This window comes from Cryptomeria japonica, unplaced genomic scaffold (genome assembly GCF_030272615.1).
Source record: "Cryptomeria japonica unplaced genomic scaffold, Sugi_1.0 HiC_scaffold_33, whole genome shotgun sequence".
NCBI classification, from domain to species: Eukaryota; Viridiplantae; Streptophyta; class Pinopsida; order Cupressales; family Cupressaceae; genus Cryptomeria; species Cryptomeria japonica.
In genome coordinates, this window is record NW_026728855.1 from 295,756 (window position 1) to 307,834 (window position 12,079).

Consider the following 12,079-nt stretch of genomic DNA (forward strand, 5'->3'; position numbering starts at 1 on the left):
TTTTGGAGGGCACTTTTCTGCGCTCCAAAGGTGCGCACTTTTGGAGGGCACTTTTTGGAGGGCACTTTTCTGCGCTCCAAAGGTGCGCACTTTTGGAGGGCACTTTTTGGAGGGCACTTTTCTGCGCTCCAAAGGTGCGCACTTTTGGAGGGCACTTTTTGGAGGGCACTTTTCTGCGCTCCAAAGGTGCGCACTTTTGGAGGGCACTTTTTGGAGGGCACTTTTCTGCGCTCCAAAGGTGCGCACTTTTGGAGGGCACTTTTTGGAGGGCACTTTTCTGCGCTCCAAAGGTGCGCACTTTTGGAGGGCACTTTTTGGAGGGCACTTTTCTGCGCTCCAAAGGTGCGCACTTTTGGAGGGCACTTTTGTGCACTCCAAAGGTGCGCACTTTTGGAGGGCACTTTTCCTGTGCTCCAAAGGTGCACACCTAGGTGAGCACCTTCGACCACACCTTGTAGCACACCAAACTCTGACTTTCGACTTCATCCGCAATGCAGGGTCTTTGAGGTTGGCGCAATGCGCACAACCAGGGGAGTCGACCCATCAAACCCAACACCTCCCCTATATAAGCTATTTGTCTGATTCTCATACATGCGTAGCCTGCAGGAGCAATTAGGACATCGACCCCAACTTTCGGCTTCTAAACGAAAACAAGGTCTTTGAGGTTGGTGTAATGCGAACAACTAGGGGAGTCAACCCATCAAACCCAACACCTCCCCTATATAAGCTATTTGTCTGATTCTCATACATGTGTAGTCTACAGGAGCAATTAGGACATCGACCCCAACTTTTGACTTCTTAACGAAAACAAGGTCTTTGAGGTTGACGTAATGCGCACAACCAGGGGAGTCGACCCATCAAACCCAACACCTCCCCTATATAAGCTATTTGTCCGATTCTCATACATGTGTAGCCTGCAGGAGCCATTAGGACATTGACCCCAACTTTTGACTTCTTAACGAAAACAAGGTCTTTGAGGTTGGCGTAATGCGCACAACCAAGGGAGTTGACCCATCAAACCCAACACCTCCCCTATATAAGCTATTTGTCTGATTCTCATACATGTGTAGCCTGCAACAACGATTAGGACATCCACCCCAACTTCTGAATTCGTCTGCGTTGACCGCACCAAAGGTGCACGCCTTGGTGCTCACCAAAATCCGACTTCCGACTTCTTCTGCTATGCGGGGTCTTTGAGGTTGGCGCAGTGCGCACAACCAGGGGAGTCAACCCACCGAATGCAACACCTCCCCTATATAAGCTATTTGTCTGATTCTCATACATGCGTAGACTGCAGCAATGATTAGGACATCCACCCCAACTTTTGACTTCTTAAACAAGACAGGGTCTTTGAAGTTGGTGCAGTGCACACAACCAGGGGAGTCGACCCATCAAACGCAACACCTCCCCTATATAAAGCTATTTGTCCGATTCTCATACGTGTAGTCTGCAGCAGCGATTAGGACATCGACCCCAACTTCCGAATTCGTTTGCATTGACCGCACCAAAGGTGCACGCCTTGGTGTGCACCCTGGAGTGCACTTTGGTGCTCACCTCGGTGCACACTTTGGTGTGCACCTCGGTGTGCACCAAAGGTGCGCACCTTGGAGCGCACCAAAGGTGTACACTTTGGAGCGCACCACATAGGGTCTTTGAGAGGTTGGCGCAGTGCGCACACCAAGGTGGGTGTTGAGGTGCGTGCCGAGGTGGGTGGGTGCTAGGGTGCGCTCCATGGTGGGTGCCAGGGTGGGTGCGTGCTAGGGTGGATTCCAAAGAGGGTCATAGGGTGGGTGCCAAGGTGGGTTGGTGATATAGTGGGTTCAAAGGTGGGTACTAGGGTGGGTTCCAAGGTGGGTCACAAGTTGGGTGCCAGGATGCGTGGGTGTTAGGTTGGGTGCCAAGGTGGGCTCCTGCGTGGGTGGGTGCTAGGGTGGGTTTCAAGGTGGACGCGAGGGCGGGTGCCAAGGTGGGTAACAAGTTGGGTGTTAGGATGGGTGAGTGCTAGAGTGGGTGCCAAGGTGGGTGGGTGCCAAGGTGGGTGGGTGCTAAGGTGGATGCCAAGGTGGTTCACAGGGTGGGTGGGTTCTAGGGTGAGTTCCAAGGTGGGTCACAGGTTCAGTGCTAGGGTGGGTGTCAAGGCGGGTGTCGAGGTGCCTGGGTGCTAGGGTGTGGATGCCAATGTGGGTCATAGGGTGGGTACTAGGGTGGGCTGCAATGTGGGTGCCAAGGTGGGTAACATGCTCGGTGGGTTCTAAATTGGGTGCCAGGGTGGGTGTGCACCCACCTTGCCCGAGGTGGGTGCCAAGGTGCCAGTGTGGGTGGGTGCTAAGGTGGATGCCAAGGTGGGTGAGAAGGTGGGTGATAGGTTGAGTGGTAGGATGGGTGGGTGCCAAGATGGGTCACAGGGTGGGTGCAAGGGTGGGTAGGTGCTAGGGTTGGTGTCAGGGTGGGTGGGTGCTAGGTTGGGTTCCAAGGTGGGTGCGAGGGTGAGTGTCAAGGTGGGTCACAGGTTAGGTGCTAGGATGGGTGAGTGCTAGGGTGCAAAGGTGCCAGGGTGGGTGCTAGGATGGGTCGATGCTAGGGTGAGTGGCAAGGTGGGTCCACAAGTGTCAAGGTGGGTGCCGAGGTGGGTGCCAAGTCGGCGACTGCTATGGTGGATGCCAAGGTGGGTCACGGGGTGGGTGCCAAGTTGCTAGGTTGGGTTCCAAGGTGGGTGCCAACGTGGGTGCTAGGGTGCGTGGGTTAAAGGGTGTGTCACAACGTGGGTGCCAGGATGGGTGCGCACCCACACTGGCCAAGACGGGTGCGGGTGCAAGGTTGGGTTCCAAGCCCGGTCACAGGCTGGGTGCTAGGATGGGTGGGTGCCAAGGTGGGCACCAGGGTGGGTGCACCCACCCTGGCCAAGGTGGGTCACGGGGTGGGTCCTAGGGTGGGTAACGGGGTGGGTACTAAGGTGCGTGCCAAGGTGGGTCATAGGGTGGGTGCCAAGGTGGGCACCAGGGTGGGTGTGCACCAACCCTAGCCAGGGTAGGTCACGGGGTGGTTGTCGGGGTGGGCGTCAAGGAGCCAAGGTGGGTGGCAAGTAGCCAAGTTGCGTGCCAAGGTGGGTGTCGGGGTGGGTGCCAAGGATCCAAGGTGGGTGCCAAGGAACCAAGGTGGGTGTCTGGGTGGGTGCCGAGGTGGGAGCCAGGGTGGGTCCCAAGGTGAGTGCAAAGGTGGGTGCCAGGGTCAAGGTGAGTGCCAATGTGGGTTCCAAGGTGCCAGGGTCAGGGTGAGTGCCAATGTGGGTTCAAAGGTGCTAAGTTGGGTGCGAGGTTGGGTGCGAGGGTGGGTGGGTGCCAAGGTGTGCTAGGTGGAAGCCCGGGTGGGTCGGCATCCCATGGGTGTCGAGTTGGGTGCCTGATGGGTGCTTCTTGTCAAGTTTTAGTCGTCGGGACTCATTTCGAGCCTTAGAGGTCGTTTCTTGTCCGGTTGCCCTGTCTTCGACCTGGGAACCCAATTTTGGTCCTCGGGTCCCATTTTTTTTTGTCTCGCATCCCACTTTTGGCCTGTGGCCTTTTCGGGGTCGATTCTCGTTTTGGGCATCAGAGCATGTTTCTTCTCCTAAAACCCAATATTTGTTTATTAAGTCTCGGAACACATTTTTGTTCTCGTGGACCCATCATGGGTCTTGGAACGCATTTGTGGTCCTTGGGTCCCATTTTGCATCCCGAAACTTGTGTTTTGGTGCTTGATCCCTATTTTGGGTGCCCACCTTGCACCAAGTGCGCACCCGGGGCAAACCGAGCGCCTTGGTGCACCGGGGCAAGATCGAGCGTGCACCCGAGGCGCCCCGAACATGCACCAAGGTGCACTCGGCCCACATGTGAGCGCAGGTCGTTGCGCCCGAGGTGGTGTGTGGGCACCGCGTTGCAGACGGGACACTGCACGCACACGACGCCCCCTCCAGGTGCACGCACGTAGGCCGGGCCGGGTGCACACCCGACGCCCTAGCAAGGTGCGCGCACCCGGGCAGGGCTCACACTTGGCGAACGGGGCGCACTTCGCGAGGGAGGGTGTGCACCTCGACGGGGGTGGGTGGCCGGGGTGGATTCGCACGTGGGTCGCGGTTTGCTAAGTACACACTGCGACAAGCTCATAACGGGTGCGATCATACCAGCATTAGTGCACCGGATCCCATCAGAACTCCGCAGTTAAGCGCGCTTGGGCCGGAGTAGTACTGGGATGGGTGACCTCCCGGGAAGTCCCGGTGTTGCACCCTTTTTTAGTTTTTCGCCGGGCGTCGCAATGCTATTTGAATAAACCTTTTGCCCGTTTGCGTTCTCGTCGGGGCCGGGCCGGGCCGGGGTGCGCTGCCCGCACTACCGCGCGCGCGGGGGCGACACCGAGCGCGCACCCGAGGCGCCCCGAGCACACAGGCCACGGTGCAACCCGGGCGTTGTGCGCGCACCCCGGTGCGCCCGAGGTGCTGCGCGCGCACCCAGGTGAAATCGGTGTGCACCTCGGCCAGTGCGCGCTCGGTCGAGTCGCGCACGTTGGCCAAGGTGCACGGTGATGTTTCTTACTCTAAGGTTCCGCACCAGACGCCCGGGACAGGTGAGCGAAGCTGGGCGGGGCCGGGTGCGCGGCCGGGGCAGGTGCACGCAGCTGGAGAGAGCTTTGGAGCACACTTCGGAGCGCACCAATGATGCGCTCCATTCAAAAGTTTCTTGAAAAGGCAAAAAAAGTTGAGATTATAGAATTTCCCACTTGAGAGATTGTAAAAAAAAAAAATTTAAAATGAAGGAAACGCGGGTGCCAAGGTGTGCGCAGCCCAGCCAAGGTGTGCGCACCAAGGCGCCCACCCTGGCGAAGGTGCACGCAAGGTGCGCACCCGAGGCAAACCGGACAATTAACCCAACTTTCGACTTCGCGCGCACCTTGGAGCGCACTTCGGAGCGCTCCTTGGTGCGCACCAATCTTGGGCACCTCGGAGTGCACCATGGCGCCCACCAAGGTGCGCACCCGGGGCAAACCGAGCTCCGACTTCGTGCGCACCTTGGAGCGCACGAAAGGTGCGCACCATGGCGCCCACCAAGGTGCGCAGCCCAGCCAAGGCGTGCGCATCAAGGTGCGCACCCTGGCGAAGGTGCGCACCCGGGGCAAACCGAGCTCCGACTTCGTGCGCACCTTGGAGCGCACAAAAGGTGCGCAACCCAGCCAAGGTGTGCGCACCCCGGTCAAACCGAGCTCCGAATCGTGCGCACCAGAGGTGCACGCCATCGTGCGCACCTTGGAGCACACTTCGGAGCCCTCCTTGGTGCGCGCCGATGTTGCGCACCTCGGAGCGCACCCGGGGAAAACAATGCAATTAACCCGACTTTCGACTTCGTGGGCACCTCGGAGCGCTCTCGGGTTCGCACCTCGGAGCACACCGAGGTGCGCACCTTTGATGCGCTGCCTTCACCAATTTCCAGAAAAGGCAAGAAAACATTGAGAAGGTGTGCGCACCGAGGTGCCCACCCTGGCGAAGGTGCACGCGAGGTGCGCACCCGGGGCAAACCGGGCTCCGACTTCGTGCACGCCGCACCTTGGAGCACACTTCGGAGCGCTCCTTGGTGCGCACCAGGGCGCGCAACCCAGCCGAGGTGCCCACCCCGGCGAAGGTGCACGCGAGGTGCGCACCCGGGGCAAACCGGGCTCCGACTTCGTGCACGCCATGGTGCCCACCGCGGCGAAGGTGCACGCGAGGTGCGCACCCGGGGCAAACCGGGCTCCGACTTCGTGCACGCCGCACCTTGGAGCACACTTCGGAGCGCTCCTTGGTGCGCACCATGGTGCCCACCAGGGCGCGCAACCCCGCCGAAGGTGCACGCGAGGTGCGCACCCGGGGCAAACCGGGCTCCGACTTCGTGCACGCCGCACCTTGGAGCACACTTCGGAGCGCTCCTTGGTGCGCACCATGGTGCCCACCAGGGCGCGCAACCCCGCCGAAGGTGCACGCGAGGTGCGCACCCGGGGCAAACCGGGCTCCGACTTCGTGCACGCCATGGTGCGCACCGCGGCGAAGGTGCGCACCCGGGGCAAACCGGGCTCCGACTTCGTGCACGCCGCACCTTGGAGCACACTTCGGAGCGCTCCTTGGTGCGCACCAGGGCGCGCAACCCAGCCGAGGTGCCCACCCCGGCGAAGGTGCACGCGAGGTGCGTACCCGGGGCAAACCGGGCTCCGACTTCGTGCACGCCGCACCTTGGAGCACACTTCGGAGCGCTCCTTGGTGCGCACCATGGTGCCCACCAGGCCGCGCAACCCAGCCAAGGTGTGCGCACCAAGGTGCACGCGAGGTGCGCACCCGGGGCAAACCGGGGTCCGACTTCGTGCACGCCGCACCTTGGAGCACACATCGGGGCGCTCCCGGGTTCGCACCGGCGTTGCGCACCGTGGTGGGCACCTCGGAGCACACCAAGGTGGGCAGCGAGGTGCGCACCTTTGATGCGATGCCTTCACTAATTTCCATAAAAGGCAAAAAAAAAACGAGATTTTAAAATTTCCGTTTTGAAAGATAGTGAGAAAAAGGGAATGCTGGTGCCATCTTGAGCCCGCCCTGGTGCGCAGCCCAGCCAAGGTGTGCGCACCAAGGTGCCCACCCTGGCGAAGGTGCGCGCCCGGGCAATTAATCCAACTTCCAACTTCGCGCGCGCCAGGGTGGGAGCGCACCCAACAACCGGGCCTGGGAAGAGCCAATGCGAGAAACCCCACCAAACGCTCTGACAAAAAAAGAGGGGGCGCTCCAGTAACCCCGCTTCGGAGCGCACCCTGGGCAAACCCAGCCAAGGTGCCCACCCCGGCCAAGGTGCAGGCGAGGTGCGCACCCGGGGCAAACCGGGCTCCGACAACGTGCACGCCGCACCTTGGAGCACACTTCGTAGCGCTCCCGGGTGCGCACCTCAGAGCACACCAAGGTGGGCAGCGAGGTGCGCACCTTTGATGCGCTGCCTTCACTAATTTCCAGAAAAGGCAAAAAAAAAAGGAGATTTTAAAATTTTCGTTTTGAAAGATAGTGAAAAAAACGGAACGCGCGTGCCATCTTGAGCCCGCCCTGGTGCGCAGCCCAGGTAAGGTGCCCACCCTGGCAAAGGTGCGCACCCGGGCAATTAACCCTACTTCCGACTTCGTGCGCGCCAGGGTGGCAACCGGGCCTCGGAAGAGCCAATGCGAGAAACCCCACCAAACGCTCCGACAAAAAAAGAGGCGGCGCTCCAATAACCCCGCTTCGGAGCGCAGCCGGGGCAAACCCAGCCAAGGTGCCCACCCCGACGAAGGTGCACGCGAGGTGCGCACCCGGGGCAAACCGGGCTCCGACAACGTGCACGCAGCACCTTGGAGCACACTTCGAAGCACTCCCGGGTGCCCACCGGCGTTGCGCACCGTGGTGGGCAGCGAGGTGCGCACCTTTGATGCGCTGCCTTCACTAATTTCCAGAAAAAGGCAAAAAAAAATGAGATTTTAAAATTTCCGTTTTGAAAGATAGTGAAAAAAAAGGAACGCGGGTGCCATCTTGAGCCCGCCCTGGTGCGCAGCCCAGGCAAGGCATGCGCACCAAGGTGCCCACCCGAGGTGCACACCCGGGGCAAACCGGGCTCCGACTTCGTGCAGGCCGCACCTTGGAGCACACTTCGGAGCGCTCCTTGGTGCGCACCATGGTGCCCACCAGGGCGCGCAACCCAGCCAAGGTCTGCACACCAAGGTGCCCACCCCGGCGAAGGTGCACGCGAGGTGCGCACCCGGGGCAAACCGGGCTCCGACTTCGTGCACGCCATGGTGCCCACCGCGGCGAAGGTGCACGCGAGGTGCGCACCCGGGGCAAACCGGGCTCCGACTTCGTGCACGCCGCACCTTGGAGCACACTTCGGAGCGCTCCTTGGTGCGCACCATGGTGCCCACCAGGGCGCGCAACCCAGCCAAGGTGTGCGCACCAAGGTGCACGCGAGGTGCGCACCCGGGGCAAACCGGGGTCCGACTTCGTGCACGCCGCACCTTGGAGCACACATCGGAGCGCTCCCAGGTTCGCACCAGCGTTGCGCACCTTTGATGCGCTGCCTTCACTAATTTCAAGAAAAGGCAAAAAAAAACGAGATTTTAAAATTTCCGTTCTGAAAGATAGTGAAAAAAACGGAACGCGGGTGCCATCTTGAGCCCTTCCTGGTGCGCAGCCCAGGCAAGTTGTGCGCACCAAGGTGCCCACCCTGGCGGAGGTGCGCGCCCGGGGCAATCCGGGCTCCGACTTCGTGCACTGCATGGTGCCCACCAAGGCGCGCAACCCAGCCAAGGTGCCCACCGCAGCGAAGGTGCACGCGAGGTGCGCACCCGAGGTGCACACCCGGGGCAAACCGGGCTCCGACTTCGTGCACGCCGCACCTTGGAGCACACTTCAGAGCGCTCCTTGGTGCGCACCAGGGCGCGCAACCCAGCCGAGGTGCCCACCCCGGCGAAGGTGCACGCGAGGTGCGCACCCGGGGCAAACCGGGCTCCGACTTCGTGCACGCCATGGTGCCCACCGCGGCGAAGGTGCGCACCCGGGGCAAACCGGGCTCCGACTTCGTGCACGCCGCACCTTGGAGCACACTTCGGAGCGCTCCTTGGTGCGCACCATGGTGCCCACCAGGCCGCGCAACCCAGCCAAGGTGTGCGCACCAAGGTGCACGCGAGGTGCGCACCCGGGGCAAACCGGGGTCCGACTTCGTGCACGCCGCACCTTGGAGCACACATCGGGGCGCTCCCGGGTTCGCACCGGCGTTGCGCACCGTGGTGGGCACCTCGGAGCACACCAAGGTGGGCAGCGAGGTGCGCACCTTTGATGCGATGCCTTCACTAATTTCCATAAAAGGCAAAAAAAAAACGAGATTTTAAAATTTCCGTTTTGAAAGATAGTGAGAAAAAGGGAATGCTGGTGCCATCTTGAGCCCGCCCTGGTGCGCAGCCCAGCCAAGGTTTGCGCACCAAGGTGCCCACCCTGGCGAAGGTGCGCGCCCGGGCAATTAACCCAACTTCCAACTTCGCGCGCGCCAGGGTGGGAGCGCACCCAACAACCGGGCCTGGGAAGAGCCAATGCGAGAAACCCCACCAAACTCTCTGACAAAAAAAGAGGGGGCGCTCCAGTAACCCCGCTTCGGAGCGCACCCTGGGCAAACCCAGCCAAGGTGCCCACCCCGGCCAAGGTGCAGGCGAGGTGCGCACCCGGGGCAAACCGGGCTCCGACAACGTGCACGCCGCACCTTGGAGCACACTTCGTAGCGCTCCCGGGTGCGCACCTCAGAGCACACCAAGGTGGGCAGCGAGGTGCGCACCTTTGATGCGCTGCCTTCACTAATTTCCAGAAAAGGCAAAAAAAAAAGGAGATTTTAAAATTTCCGTTTTGAAAGATAGTGAAAAAAACGGAACGCGCGTGCCATCTTGAGCCCGCCCTGGTGCGCAGCCCAGGTAAGGTGCCACCCTGGCAAAGGTGCGCACCCGGGCAATTAACCCTACTTCCGACTTCGTGCGCGCCAGGGTGGCAACCGGGCCTCGGAAGAGCCAATGCGAGAAACCCCACCAAACGCTCCGACAAAAAAAGAGGCGGCGCTCCAATAACCCCGCTTCGGAGCGCAGCCGGGGCAAACCAAGCCAAGGTGCCCACCCCGACGAAGGTGCACGCGAGGTGCGCACCCGGGGCAAACCGGGCTCCGACAACGTGCACGCAGCACCTTGGAGCACACTTCGAAGCACTCCCGGGTGCCCACCGGCGTTGCGCACCGTGGTGGGCAGCGAGGTGCGCACCTTTGATGCGCTGCCTTCACTAATTTCCAGAAAAAGGCAAAAAAAAATGAGATTTTAAAATTTCCGTTTTGAAAGATAGTGAAAAAAAAGGAACGCGGGTGCCATCTTGAGCCCGCCCTGGTGCGCAGCCCAGGCAAGGCATGCGCACCAAGGTGCCCACCCGAGGTGCACACCCGGGGCAAACCGGGCTCCGACTTCGTGCAGGCCGCACCTTGGAGCACACTTCGGAGCGCTCCTTGGTGCGCACCATGGTGCCCACCAGGGCGCACCCGAGGCAAACCGGGCTCCGACTTCGTGCACGCCGCACCTTGGAGCACACATCGGAGCGCTCCCAGGTTCGCACCAGCGTTGCGCACCTTTGATGCGCTGCCTTCACTAATTTCCAGAAAAGGCAAAAAAAAACGATATTTTAAAATTTCCGTTCTGAAAGATAGTGAAAAAAACGGAACGCGGGTGCCATCTTGAGCCCTTCCTGATGCGCAGCCCAGGCAAGTTGTGCGCACCAAGGTGCCCACCCTGGCGGAGGTGCGCGCCCGGGGCAAACCGGGCTCCGACTTCGTGCACTGCATGGTGCCCACCAAGGCGCGCAACCCAGCCAAGGTGCCCACCGCAGCGAAGGTGCACGCGAGGTGCGCACCCGAGGTGCACACCCGGGGCAAACCGGGCTCCGACTTCGTGCACGCCGCACCTTGGAGCACACTTCAGAGCGCTCCTTGGTACGCACCAGGGCGCGCAACCCAGCCAAGGTGCTCACCCCGGCGAAGGTGCACGCGAGGTGCGCACCCGGGGCAAACCGGGCTCGGACTTCGTGCACGCCGCACCTTGGAGCACACATCGGAGCGCTCCCGGGTTCGCACCAGCATTGCGCACCTTTGATGCGCTGCCTTCACTAATTTCCAGAAAAGGCAAAAAAAAGAAAAAAATGAGATTTTAAAATTTCCGTTTTGAAAGATAGTGAAAAAAACGGAACGCGGGTGCCATCTTGAGCCCGCCCTGGTGTGCAGCCCAGGCAAGTTGTGCGCACCAAGGCACCCACCCTGGCCAAGGTGGGTCACGGGGTGGGTCCTAGGGTGGGTAACGGGGTGGGTACTAAGGTGCGTGCCAAGGTGGGTCATAGGGTGGGTGCCAAGGTGGGCACCAGGGTGGGTGTGCACCAACCCTAGCCAGGGTAGGTCACGGGGTGGTTGTCGGGGTGGGCGTCAAGGAGCCAAGGTGGGTGGCAAGTAGCCAAGTTGCGTGCCAAGGTGGGTGTCGGGGTGGGTGCCAAGGATCCAAGGTGGGTGCCAAGGAACCAAGGTGGGTGTCTGGGTGGGTGCCGAGGTGGGAGCCAGGGTGGGTCCCAAGGTGAGTGCAAAGGTGGGTGCCAGGGTCAAGGTGAGTGCCAATGTGGGTTCCAAGGTGCCAGGGTCAGGGTGAGTGCCAATGTGGGTTCAAAGGTGCTAAGTTGGGTGCGAGGTTGGGTGCGAGGGTGGGTGGGTGCCAAGGTGTGCTAGGTGGAAGCCCGGGTGGGTCGGCATCCCATGGGTGTCGAGTTGGGTGCCTGATGGGTGCTTCTTGTCAAGTTTTAGTCGTCGGGACTCATTTCGAGCCTTAGAGGTCGTTTCTTGTCCGGTTGCCCTGTCTTCGACCTGGGAACCCAATTTTGGTCCTCGGGTCCCATTTTTTTTTTGTCTCGCATCCCACTTTTGGCCTGTGGCCTTTTCGGGGTCGATTCTCGTTTTGGGCATCAGAGCATGTTTCTTCTCCTAAAACCCAATATTTGTTTATTAAGTCTCGGAACACATTTTTGTTCTCGTGGACCCATCATGGGTCTTGGAACGCATTTGTGGTCCTTGGGTCCCATTTTGCATCCCGAAACTTGTGTTTTGGTGCTTGATCCCTATTTTGGGTGCCCACCTTGCACCAAGTGCGCACCCGGGGCAAACCGAGCGCCTTGGTGCACCGGGGCAAGATCGAGCGTGCACCCGAGGCGCCCCGAACATGCACCAAGGTGCACTCGGCCCACATGTGAGCGCAGGTCGTTGCGCCCGAGGTGGTGTGTGGGCACCGCGTTGCAGACGGGACACTGCACGCACACGACGCCCCCTCCAGGTGCACGCACGTAGGCCGGGCCGGGTGCACACCCGACGCCCTAGCAAGGTGCGCGCACCCGGGCAGGGCTCACACTTGGCGAACGGGGCGCACTTCGCGAGGGAGGGTGTGCACCTCGACGGGGGTGGGTGGCCGGGGTGGATTCGCACGTGGGTCGCGGTTTGCTAAGTACACACTGCGACAAGCTCATAAC

The 12,079-nt window shown here is 60.8% G+C and overlaps 1 non-coding gene across 1 annotated transcript; it reads left to right on the forward strand.

Moving 5' to 3' along the window:
- The first annotated feature begins 4,142 nt into the window (after positions 1-4,142).
- On the forward strand, positions 4,143-4,261 carry LOC131861774 (5S ribosomal RNA). The gene has a single exon (XR_009360805.1). It is a non-coding gene; the product is annotated as a 5S ribosomal RNA (ribosomal RNA).
- Positions 4,262-12,079: the final 7,818 nt, after the last annotated feature.